At 65.7% G+C, this 11,835-nt stretch overlaps 1 long non-coding RNA gene across 1 annotated transcript in view; it reads left to right on the forward strand.

Annotated features, from left to right (window-relative positions):
- Nucleotides 1-4,401, forward strand: part of LOC144955090 (uncharacterized) — a 13,518-nt gene extending 9,117 nt beyond the window's left edge. The window contains exons 3-4 of the long non-coding RNA XR_013641502.1: nucleotides 1,098-1,218; nucleotides 4,307-4,401. This is a non-coding gene — a long non-coding RNA (uncharacterized LOC144955090). The remainder of the gene's footprint in view (nucleotides 1-1,097; nucleotides 1,219-4,306) is intronic.
- Nucleotides 4,402-11,835: the final 7,434 nt, after the last annotated feature.

Below are 11,835 nucleotides of genomic sequence, written 5' to 3' on the forward strand. Positions count from 1 at the left end.
CTGTGTGTGTCTCTGTGTGTGTCTCTGTGTGTGTCTCTGTGTGTGTCTCTGTGTGTGTGTGTGTGTCTCTGTGTGTGTGTGCGTCTCTGTGTGTGTGTGCGTCTCTGTGTCTCTGTGTGTGTCTCTGTGTGTGTCTCTGTGTGTGTCTCTGTGTGTGTCTCTGTGTCTCTATGAGTGTCTCTGTGTCTCTGTGTGTGTCTCTGTGGGTGTCTCTGTGTCTCTGTCTCTGTGTCTCTGTGTGTGTCTCTGTGTCTCTGTGTGTGTCTCTGTGTGTGTCTCTGTGTGTGTCTCTGTGTGTGTCTCTGTGTGTGTCTCTGTGTCTCTGTGTGTGTCTCTGTGTGTGTCTCTGTGTGTGTCTCTGTGTGTGTCTCTGTGTCTCTGTGTGTGTCTCTGTGTGTGTCTCTGTGTGTGTCTCTGTGTGTGTCTCTTTGTGTGTCTCTGTGTCTCTGTGTGTGTCTCTGTGTGTGTCTCTGTGTGTGTCTCTGTGTGTGTCTCTGTGTCTCTGTGTGTGTCTCTGTGTGTGTCTCTGTGTGTGTCTCTGTGTGTGTCTCTGTGTCTCTATGAGTGTCTCTGTGTCTCTGTGTCTCTGTCTCTGTGTCTCTGTGAGTGTCTCTGTGTCTCTATGAGTGTCTCTGTGTCTCTGTGTTTGTCTCTGTGGGTGTCTCTGTGTCTCTATGAGTGTCTCTGTGTCTCTGTGTGTGTCTCTGTGTCTCTGTGAGTGTCTCTGTGTGTGTCTCTGTGTGTGTCTCTGTGTGTGTCTCTGTGTCTCTATGAGTGTCTCTGTGTCTCTGTGTGTGTCTCTGTGTCTCTGTGTCTCTGTGTGTGTCTCTGTGTGTGTCTCTGTGTGTGTCTCTGTGTGTGTCTCTGTGTGTGTCTCTGTGTCTCTATGAGTGTTTCTGTGTCTCTGTGTTTGTCTCTGTGGGTGTCTCTGTGTCTCTATGAGTGTCTCTGTGTCTCTGTGTGTGTCTCTGTGTCTCTGTGTGTGTCTCTGTGTGTGTCTCTGTGTCTCTGTCTCTGTGTCTCTGTGAGTGTCTCTGTGTCTCTGTGTGTGTCTCTATGAGTGTCTCTGTGTGTGTCTCTGTGTGTCTCTGTACCAGGCTGGGCTCTCTGGGCCTGGCTGGATCTCTGCTCTGTGGATGCGCTCTGCTGGGCTCTCATCCTCGCCATGGCGTGCGTCTCGCGTACAACCCTGGACGTGTGGAGACTCAGGGAGACGCGGTGAGAGACACGGGGGGAGAGACACGGGGGGGGGGGGGGGGGAGACACGGTGAGAGACACGGGGGGGGGGGGGAGACACGGGGGGAGACACGGGGGAGAGACACGGGGGGGGAGAGACACGGGGGGAGACACGGGGGGGGGAGACGCGGGGGGGGGGGAGACACGGGGGGGGGAGAGACGGGGGGGGGAGACACGGGGGGAGACACGGGGGGGGCATGGGGGGAGAGACACGGGGGGGGGGAGACACGGTGAGAGACACGGGGGGGGGGGAGACACGGGGGGAGACACGGGGGGGGAGACACGGGGGGGGAGAGACACGGGGGGAGACACGGGGGGGGAGACGCGGGGGGGGGGAGACACGGGGGGAGGGAGAGACGGGGGGGGGGAGACACGGGGGGAGACACGGGGGGGGCATGGGGGGGGGGAGACACGGGGGGGGAGAGACACGGGGGGAGACACGGGGGGGGGGAGACGCGGGGGGGGGGGAGACACGGGGGGGGGGGGAGAGACGGGGGGGGGGGAGACACGGGGGGAGACACGGGGGGGGCATGGGGCGAGAGACACGGGGGGGGGGGGGGGAGACACGGTGAGAGACACGGGGGGGGGGGGAGACACGGGGGGAGACACGGGGAGACACGGGGGGAAGACACGGGGGGGGGGGAGAGACACGGAAGGGGAGACGCGGGGGGGGGGAGACACGGGGGGAGAGACGGGGGGGGGGAGACACGGGGGGAGACACGGGGGGGGCATGGGGGGGGGGGGAGACACGGGGGGAGACACGCGGGGGAGACACGGGGGGAGACACGGGGGGGGGGGGGAGACACGGGGGGGGGAGACACGGGAGGGAGACACGGGGGGAGACACGGGGGGCGGTGGGAGACACGGGGGGGGGGAGACACGGGGGGGAAGAGACACGGGGGGGAGACACGGGGGGGGGGGTGGGAGACACGGGGGGGGGGAGACACGGGGGGAGACACGGGGGGGGGGGGGGTGGGAGACACGGGGGGGCGGGAGACACGGGGGGGAAGAGACACGGGGGGGAGACACGGGGGGGGGGGGAGACACGGGGGGGGGGGGTGGGAGACACGGGGGGGGGAGACACGGGAGGGAGACACGGGGGGAGACACGGGGGGGGGGGGGTGGGAGACACGGGGGGGGGAGAGACACGGGGGGGGGGAGACACGGGGGGAGACACGGGGGGGGGGGTGGGAGACACGGGGGGGGGGGAGATGCGGGGGGGGGGAGATACGGGGGGGGGGTGGGAGACACGGGGGGGGGGGAGATGCGGGGGGGGGGGTGAGACACGGGGGGGGGGGGACACGGGGGGGGAGACACGGGGGGAGACACGGGGGGGGGAGGACACGGGAGGGAGACACGGGGGGGGAGACACGGGGGGGGGGAGACACGGGGGGGGAGACACGGGGGGAGACACGGGGGGGGGGAGACACGGGGGGGGGAGACACGGGAGGGAGACACGGGGGGGGGAGACACGGGGGGGGGGGACACGGGGGGGGAGACACGGGGGGGGAGACACGGGGGGGAGACACGGGGGGAGACACGGGGGGAGACACGGGGGGAGACACGGGGGGGGGAGACACGGGGGGGAGACACGGGGGGGGGGAGACACGGGGGGGGGGAGACACGGGGGGGAGATGGGGGGGGGGGAGACACGGGGGGGAGACACGGGGGGGGGGAGACACGGGGGGGAGATGGGGGGGGGGGAGACACGGGGGGAGACACGGGGGGGGGAGACACGGGGGGGAGACACGGGGGGGGGGAGACACGGGGGGGGGGGAGACACGGGGGGGAGATGGGGGGGGGGGAAACACGGGGGGAGACACGGGGGGGGGAGACACGGGGGGAGACACGGGGGGGGGGGAGACACGGGGGGGGGAGACACGGGGGGGAGACACGGGGGGGGGGGAGACACGGGGGGGGAGATGGGGGGGGGGGAGACACGGGGGGGAGACACGGGGGGGGGGAGACACGGGGGGGAGATGGGGGGGGGGGAGACACGGGGGGGAGACACGGGGGGGGGGGGGGACACGGGGGGGGGAGACACGGGGGGGAGACACGGGGGGGGGGAGACACGGGGGGGAGATGGGGGGGGGGGGAGACACGGGGGGGAGACACGGGGGGAGACACGGGGGGGGGAGACACGGGGGGGAGACACGGGGGGAGACACGGGGGGGGGGGGGGACACGGGGGGGGGAGACACGGGGGGAGACACGGGGGGGAGACACGGGGGGGGGGAGACACGGGGGGGAGACACGGGGGGGGGAGACACGGGGGGGAGACACGGGGGGAGACACGGGGGGGGGGGGACACGGGGGGGGGAGACACGGGGGGGGGGGACACGGGGGGGGGGAGACACGGGGGGGAGACACGGGGGGGAGACACGGGGGGAGACACGGGGGGGGGGGACACGGGGGGGGGGAGACACGGGGGGGGGGAGACACGGGGGGGGGGGAGACACGGGGGGGGGGGGAGACACGGGGGGAGACACGGGGGGGGGAGACACGGGGGGGGGGGAGACACGGGGGGAGACACGGGGGGGAGACACGGGGGGGGGGGGAGACACGGGGGGGGGGGAGACACGGGGGGAGACACGGGGGGGGGGAGACACGGGGGGGGGTGGGAAACACGGGGGGGTGGGAGACACGGGGGGGGGGGAGACACGGGGGGGGGGGGGAGACACGGGGGGAGACACGGGGGGGGGAGACACGGGGGGGGGGAGACACGGGGGGAGACACGGGGGGGAGACACGGGGGGGGGGGGAGACACGGGGGGGGGGGGAGACACGGGGGGAGACACGGGGGGGGGAGACACGGGGGGGGGGTGGGAAACACGGGGGGGTGGGAGACACGGGGGGGGGGGGAGACACGGGGGGAGACACGGGGGGGGGGTGAGACACGGGGGGGGGGGAGACACGGGGGGAGACACGGGGGGGGGGTGGGAGACACGGGGGGGGGGGAGACACGGGGGGGTGGGAGACACGGGGGGGGGGGGAGACACGGGGGGGGGGAGCTGATGCTGCTGCTGATGCTACTGATGATGATGCTGCTGCTGCTGATGCTGATGGCTACAGATTCCCAGGCCCGCCAGAGGTGAGGTTTTGGTTCGACGCCACGTTCCGCCCCCTGTGCGTGCCCAGAGCAAACTTCCTTCATCTGGTGCAGCAGGTGGGTGAGTGGGTGGGTGAGTGAGTGGGTGGGTGAGTGAGTGGGTGGGTGAGTGAGTGGGTGGGTGAGTGGGTGGGTGGGTGAGTGGGTGAGTGGGTGGGTGGGTGGGTGAGTGGGTGGGTGGGTGAGTGGGTGGGTGAGTTAGTGGGTGAGTGGGTGAGTGAGTGGGTGGGTGGGTGAGTGGGTGGGTGGGTGGGTGAGTGGGTGGGTGGGTGGGTGAGTGGGTGGGTGAGTGGGGTGGGTGGGTGAGTGGGGTGAGTGGGTGGGTGGGTGGGTGAGTGGGTGGGTGAGTTAGTGGGTGAGTGGGTGAGTGAGTGGGTGGGTGGGTGAGTGGGTGGGTGGGTGAGTGAGTGAGTGGGTGAGTGGGTGGGTGGGTGGGTGAGTGGGTGGGGGTGAGTGAGTGAGTGGGGTGAGTGGGTGGGTGGGTGGGTGAGTGAGTGGGTGAGTGGGTGAGTGAGTGGGTGAGTGAGTGAGTGGGTGGGTGAGTGGGTGAGTGGGTGGGTGGGTGGGTGAGTGAGTGGGGTGGGTGGGTGAGGTGAGTGGGTGGGTGAGTGGGGTGGGTGAGTGGGTGGGTGAGTGGGTGGTGGTGGTGAGTGGGTGGGTGGGTGAGTGAGTGGGTGAGTGGGTGAGTGAGTGGGTGAGTGAGTGAGTGGGTGGGTGAGTGGGTGAGTGGGTGGGTGGGTGGGTGAGTGGGTGAGTGGGTGGGTGAGTGGGTGGGTGAGTGGGTGAGTGAGTGGGTGGGTGAGTGGGTGGGTGGGTGAGTGGGTGGGTGGGTGGGTGAGTGAGTGAGTGGGTGAGTGGGTGGGTGGGTGGGTGAGTGGGTGGGTGGGTGGGTGGGTGAGTGAGTGAGTGGGTGAGTGGGTGGGTGGGTGGGTGAGTGAGTGGGTGAGTGGGTGAGTGGGTGAGTGAGTGGGTGAGTGAGTGAGTGGGTGGGTGAGTGGGTGAGTGGGTGGGTGGGTGGGTGAGTGTGGTGGGTGGGTGAGTGTGAGTGGGTGGGTGAGTGGGTGGGTGAGTGGGTGGGTGAGTGGGGTGGGTGGGTGGGTGAGTGAGTGGGTGAGTGGGTGAGTGGGTGAGTGAGTGGGTGAGTGAGTGAGTGGGTGGGTGAGTGGGTGAGTGGGTGGGTGGGTGGGTGAGTGGGTGAGTGGGGTGGGTGAGTGGGTGGGTGGGTGAGTGGGTGAGTGTGGGTGTGGTGGGTGGGTGAGTGGGTGGGTGGGTGGGTGAGTGGGTGGGTGGGTGGGTGAGTGAGTGAGTGGGTGGTGGGTGGGTGGGTGGGTGGGTGAGTGAGTGGGTGAGTGGGTGAGTGGGGTGAGTGAGTGGGTGAGTGAGTGAGTGGGTGGGTGAGTGGGTGAGTGGGTGGGTGGGTGGGTGAGTGGGTGGGTGGGTGAGTGAGTGGGGTGGGTGAGTGGATGGGTGAGTGGGTGGGTGGGTGAGTGGGTGAGTGGGGTGTGTGAGTGGGTGAGTGAGTGGGTGGGTGAGTGGGTGGGTGGGTGGGTGGGTGGGTGGGTGAGTGGGTGGGTGGGTGAGTGAGTGAGTGGGTGAGTGGGTGGGTGGGTGGGTGAGTGAGTGGGTGAGTGGGTGAGTGGGTGAGTGAGTGGGTGAGTGAGTGAGTGGGTGGGTGAGTGGGTGAGTGGGTGGGTGGGTGGGTGAGTGGGTGGGTGGGTGAGTGAGTGGGTGGGTGGGTGAGTGAGTGGGTGAGTGGGTGAGTGAGTGGGCGAGTGGGTGGGTGAGTGAGTGGGCGGGTGGGTGAGTGGGTGAGTGAGTGGGTGGGTGGGTGGGTGAGTGAGTGGGTGGGTGAGTGGGTGGGTGGGTGGGTGAGTGAGTGGGTGGGTGGGTGAGTGAGTGGGTGGGGTGGGTGAGTGGGTGGAGTGAGTGGGTGGGTGGGTGGGTGAGTGAGTGAGTGGGTGAGTGGGTGAGTGAGTGGGTGGGTGAGTGAGTGAGTGGGTGGGTGAGTGGGTGGGTGGGTGGGTGAGTGGGTGGGTGGGTGGGTGAGTGAGTGAGTGGGTGAGTGGGTGGGTGGGTGGGTGAGTGGGTGGGTGGGTGGGTGAGTGAGTGGGTGAGTGAGTGAGTGGGTGAGTGAGTGGGTGAGTGAGTGAGTGGGTGGGTGAGTGGGTGAGTGGGTGGGTGGGTGGGTGAGTGAGTGGGTGGGTGGGTGAGTGAGTGGGTGAGTGGGTGAGTGAGTGGGCGAGTGGGTGGGTGAGTGAGTGGGTGGGTGGGTGAGTGGGTGAGTGAGTGGGTGGGTGGGTGAGTGAGTGAGTGGGTGGGTGAGTGAGTGAGTGAGTGGGTGGGTGAGTGAGTGGGTGGGTGGGTGAGTGAGTGGGTGGGGGAGTGAGTGGGTGGGTGGGTGAGTGAGTGGGTGGGTGGGTGGGTGAGTGGGGTGAGTGAGTGGAGTGGGTGGGTGAGTGAGTGGGTGGGTGAGTGAGTGGGTGGGTGGGTGAATGAGTGGGTGGAGGGGTGAGTGGGTGGGTGGGTGAGTGGGTGAGTGAGTGAGTGGGTGGGTGAGTGAGTGGGTGAGTGAGTGGGTGGGTGAGTGAGTGGGTGGGTGGGTGAGTGAGTGAGTGGGTGGGGTGAGTGAGTGGGTGGGTGAGTGAGTGGGTGGGTGAGTGGTGAGTGGGTGAGTGATGTGGGTGAGTGGGTGGGGTGAGTGAGTGAGTGAGTGGTGAGTGAGTGGGTGAGTGGGTGGGTGAGTGAGTGGGTGAGTGTGGGTGAGTGAGTGGGTGAGTGAGTGGGTGGAGTGGGTGAGTGAGTGGGTGGGTGAGTGAGTGGGTGGGTGAGTGAGTGGGTGAGTGAGTGGGTGGTGAGTGAGTGGTGTGGTGGGTGAGTGAGTGGGTGAGTGGGTGAGTGGGTGGGTGAGTGAGTGGGTGGGTGAGTGAGTGGGTGAGTGAGTGGAGTGGGTGAGTGAGTGGGTGGGTGAGTGAGTGAGTGGGGTGAGTGGGTGAGTGAGTGGTGTGAGTGAGTGGGTGGGTGAGTGAGTGGGTGGGTGGGTGAGTGAGTGGTGAGTGAGTGTGGGTGGGTGAGTGGGGTGGGTGAGTGAGTGAGTGAGTGGGTGAGTGAGTGGGTGGGTGGGTGGGTGGGTGAGTGAGTGGGTGAGTGAGTGAGTGGGTGAGTGAGGTGGGTGAGTTAGTGAGTGGGTGGGTGAGTGGGTGAGTGGGTGGGTGAGTGGGTGAGTGGGTGGAGTGGTGTGGGTGAGTGAGTGGGTGAGTGAGTGAGTGTGGGTGAGTGAGTGGGTGAGTGAGTGGGTGGGTGAGTGGGTGAGTGGGGTGGTGGGTGGGTGAGTGAGTGGGTGGGTGAGTGAGTGGGTGGGTGGGTGAGTGAGTGGGCGAGTGGGTGGGTGAGTGAGTGGGTGGGTGGGTGAGTGAGTGGGTGGGTGAGTGAGTGAGTGAGTGGGTGGGTGAGTGAGTGGGTGGGTGGGTGAGTGAGTGGAGTGGGTGAGTGAGTGGGTGGGTGGGTGTGAGTGAGTGAGTGGGTGGGTGGGTGGGTGGGTGAGTGGGTGAGTGAGTGGGTGGGTGGAGTGAGTGAGTGGGTGGGTGAGTGAGTGGGTGGGTGGGTGAATGAGTGGGTGGTGGATGGTGAGTGGGTGGGTGGGTGAGTGGGTGAGTGAGTGAGTGGGTGGGTGAGTGAGTGGGTGAGTGAGTGGGTGGGTGAGTGAGTGGGTGGGTGGGTGAGTGAGTGGGTGAGTGAGTGGGTGGTGAGTGAGTGAGTGGGTGGGTGAGTGAGTGGGTGGGTGGGTGAGTGAGTGGGTGAGTGGGTGAGTGAGTGGGTGAGTGGGTGGGTGAGTGAGTGAGTGAGTGGGTGAGTGAGTGGGTGGGTGAGTGAGTGGGTGAGTGGGTGAGTGAGTGAGTGGGTGAGTGAGTGGGTGGGTGGGTGGGTGAGTGAGTGGGTGGGTGAGTGAGTGGGTGGGTGAGTGAGTGGGTGAGTGAGTGGGTGGGTGAGTGAGTGGGTGGGTGAGTGAGGTGGGTGAGTGGGTGAGTGGGTGGGTGGGTGAGTGAGTGGGTGGGTGAGTGAGTGGGTGAGTGAGTGGGTGGGTGAGTGAGTGAGTGAGTGGGTGAGTGGGTGAGTGAGTGGGTGAGTGAGTGGTGTGGGTGGTGAGTGAGTGGGTGGGTGGGTGAGTGAGTGGGTGAGTGAGTGGGTGGGTGAGTGAGTGGGTGGGTGAGTGGTGAGTGAGTGAGTGAGTGAGTGGGTGAGTGAGTGGGTGGGTGAGTGAGTGAGTGGGTGAGTGGGTGAGTGAGTGTGGTGAGTGAGTGGGTGGGTCAGTGGTGTGGGTGAGTGAGTGAGTGGGTGAGTGAGTGGTGTGGGTGGGTGTGAGTGGGTGGGTGAGTGAGTGGGTGAGTGGGTGGGTGGGTGAGTGGGTGAGTGGGTGTGTGTGTGAGTGAGGTGAGTGGGTGGGTGGGTGGGTGAGTGGGTGGGTGGGTGAGTGAGTGAGTGGGTGGAGTGGGTGAGTGGGTGGGTGGGTGGGTGAGTGGGTGGGTGGGTGAGTGGGTGGGTGGGTGAGTGAGTGAGTGAGTGGGTGGGTGGGTGAGTGGGTGAGTGAGTGGGTGAGTGGGTGGTGAGTGAGTGAGTGAGTGGGTGAGTGAGTGGGTGAGTGGGTGAGTGAGTGGGTGAGTGAGTGGGTGAGTGAGTGAGTGGGTGGTGAGTGAGTGGGTGAGTGGGTGGGTGAGTGGGTGGTGGGTGGTGGGTGGGTGAGTGGGTGAGTGAGTGGGTGAGTGAGTGGGTGAGTGGGTGAGTGGGTGAGTGAAGTGAGTGGGTGAGTGGGTGAGTGGGTGGGTGAGTGGGTGGGTGAGTGGGTGAGTGGGTGGGTGAGTGGGTGAGTGAGTGGGTGAGTGGGTGGGTGAGTGGGTGGGTGGGTGGGTGAGTGAGTGAGTGGGTGAGTGAGTGGGTGAGTGAGTGAGTGGGTGGGTGAGTGAGTGGGTGAGTGGGTGGTGTGAGTGGGTGGGTGAGTGGGTGAGTGGGTGGGTGAGTGGGTGGGTGAGTGGGTGAGTGGGTGGGTGAGTGGGTGAGTGAGTGGTGTGAGTGGGTGGGTGAGTGGTGGGTGAGTGGGTGAGTGGTGAGTGAGTGGGTGGGTGAGTGGGTGAGTGAGTGGGTGAGTGGGTGGGTGAGTGGGTGGGTGGGTGAGTGGGTGGGTGGGTGGGTGAGTGGGTGGGTGGGTGGGTGAGTGGGTGAGTGAGTGGGTGAGTGGGGTGAGTGAGTGGGTGAGTGGAGTGAGTGAGTGAGTGGGTGAGTGAGTGGGTGAGTGGGTGAGTGAGTGGGTGAGTGAGTGGGTGAGTGAGTGAGTGGGTGGGTGAGTGGGTGAGTGAGTGGGTGAGTGGGTGAGTGAGTGGGTGGGTGAGTGGGTGAGTGGGTGGGTGAGTGGGTGAGTGGGTGGGTGGGTGAGTGGGTGGGTGAGTGGGTGAGTACGTGGGTGAGTGAGTGGGTGAGTGAGTGGTGTGAGTGGGTGAGTGAGTGAGTGAGTGGGTGGGTGAGTGGGTGAGTGAGTGGGTGAGTGAGTGGGTGAGTGAGTGGGTGAGTGGGGTGAGTGAGTGGGTGGGTGAGTGGGTGAGTGGGTGGTGAGTGTGAGTGAGTGGGTGAGTGGGTGAGTGGAGTGGGTGAGTGGGTGAGTGGGTGGGTGAGTGAGTGGGTGAGTGGAGTGGGTGAGTGGGTGGGTGGGTGAGTGAGTGAGTGGGTGGTGTGAGTGGGTGAGTGAGTGAGTGGGTGAGTGGGTGGGTGGGTGAGTGGGTGAGTGAGTGAGTGGGTGAGTGGGTGGGTGAGTGAGTGGTGTGGGTGAGTGGGTGAGTGAGTGGGTGGGTGAGTGGGTGAGTGAGTGGGTGGGTGAGTGGGTGAGTGAGTGGGTGAGTGAGTGGGTGGTGAGTGGGTGAGTGGGTGGGTGGGTGAGTGAGTGGGTGAGTGGGTGGGTGGGTGAGTGAGTGAGTGGGTGAGTGGGTGGGTGAGTGAGTGGGTGGGTGAGTGGGTGAGTGAGTGGGTGGGTGAGTGGGTGAGTGAGTGGGTGGGTGAGTGGGTGAGTGAGTGGGTGAGTGGGTGGGTGGGTGAGTGGGTGAGTGGGTGAGTGGAGTGGGTGGGTGAGTGGGTGGGTGGGTGAGTGAGTGGGTGGGTGAGTGGAGTGAGTGAGTGGGTGGGTGAGTGGGTGAGTGGGTGAGTGGGTGAGTGGGTGAGTGAGTGGGTGAGTGAGTGGGTGAGTGGGTGAGTGGGTGAGTGAGTGAGTGGGTGAGTGGGTGAGTGGGTGGGTGAGTGGGTGGGTGAGTGGGTGAGTGGGTGGGTGAGTGGGTGAGTGAGTGGGTGAGTGGGTGGGTGAGTGGGTGGAGTGGGTGGGTGAGTGAGTGAGTGGGTGTGTGAGTGGTGGGTGAGTGAGTGAGTGGGTGGGTGAGTGAGTGGGTGAGTGGGTGGGTGAGTGGGTGGGTGAGTGGGTGAGTGGGTGGGTGAGTGGTGTGGGTGAGTGGGTGAGTGGGTGGGTGAGTGGGTGAGTGAGTGGGTGAGTGGGTGGGTGAGTGGGTGAGTGGGTGGGTGGGTGAGTGAGAGTGGGTGGGTGAGTGGGTGAGTGAGTGGGTGAGTGGGTGGGTGAGTGGGTGGAGTGGGTGAGTGGGTGGGTGGGTGGGTGAGTGGGTGGGTGGGTGGGTGAGTGGGTGAGTGAGTGGGTGAGTGGGTGAGTGAGTGGGTGAGTGGGTGAGTGAGTGAGTGGGTGAGTGAGTGGGTGAGTGGGTGAGTGAGTGGGTGAGTGAGTGGGTGAGTGAGTGAGTGGGTGGGTGAGTGGGTGAGTGAGTGGGTGTGAGTGGGTGAGTGAGTGAGGTGGAGTGAGTGGGTGAGTGGGTGGGTGAGTGGGGTGAGTGGGTGGTGAGTGGGTGAGTGGGTGGGTGAGTGGGTGAGTGGTGGAGTGAGTGAGTGGGGTGAGTGGAGTGGGTGAGTGGAGTGAGTGAGTGAGTGAGTGAGTGGGTGGTGGTGAGTGGAGTGAGTGGGGTGAGTGAGTGGGTGAGTGAGTGGGTGAGTGGGTGAGTGAGTGGGTGGTGGTGAGTGGGTGAGTGGGTGGTGAGTGGGTGAGTGGTGGGTGAGTGGGTGGGTGAGTGGGTGAGTGGAGTGGGTGGAGTGAGTGGGTGAGTGAGTGGGTGAGTGGGTGCGTGGGTGAGTGAGTGAGTGGGTGGGTGAGTGGGTGAGTGAGTGAGTGGGTGCGTGGGTGGGTGGGTGAGTGGGTGAGTGAATGAGTGGGTGAGTGGGTGGGTGAGTGAGTGGGTGGGTGAGTGGGTGAGTGAGTGGGTGGGTGAGTGGGTGAGTGAGTGGGTGGGTGAGTGGGTGAGTGAGTGGGTGAGTGAGTGGGTGAGTGGGGTGAGTGGGTGGGGTGGGTGAGTGAGTGGGTGCGTGGGTGGGTGGGTGAGTGAGGTGAGTGGGTGAGTGAGTGGGTGGGTGGTGAGTGAGTGGGGTGGGTGAGTGGGTGAGTGAGTGGGTGGGTGAGTGG

This window comes from Lampetra fluviatilis, unplaced genomic scaffold (assembly GCF_964198595.1).
Source record: "Lampetra fluviatilis unplaced genomic scaffold, kcLamFluv1.1 SCAFFOLD_1246, whole genome shotgun sequence".
NCBI classification, from domain to species: Eukaryota; Metazoa; Chordata; class Hyperoartia; order Petromyzontiformes; family Petromyzontidae; genus Lampetra; species Lampetra fluviatilis.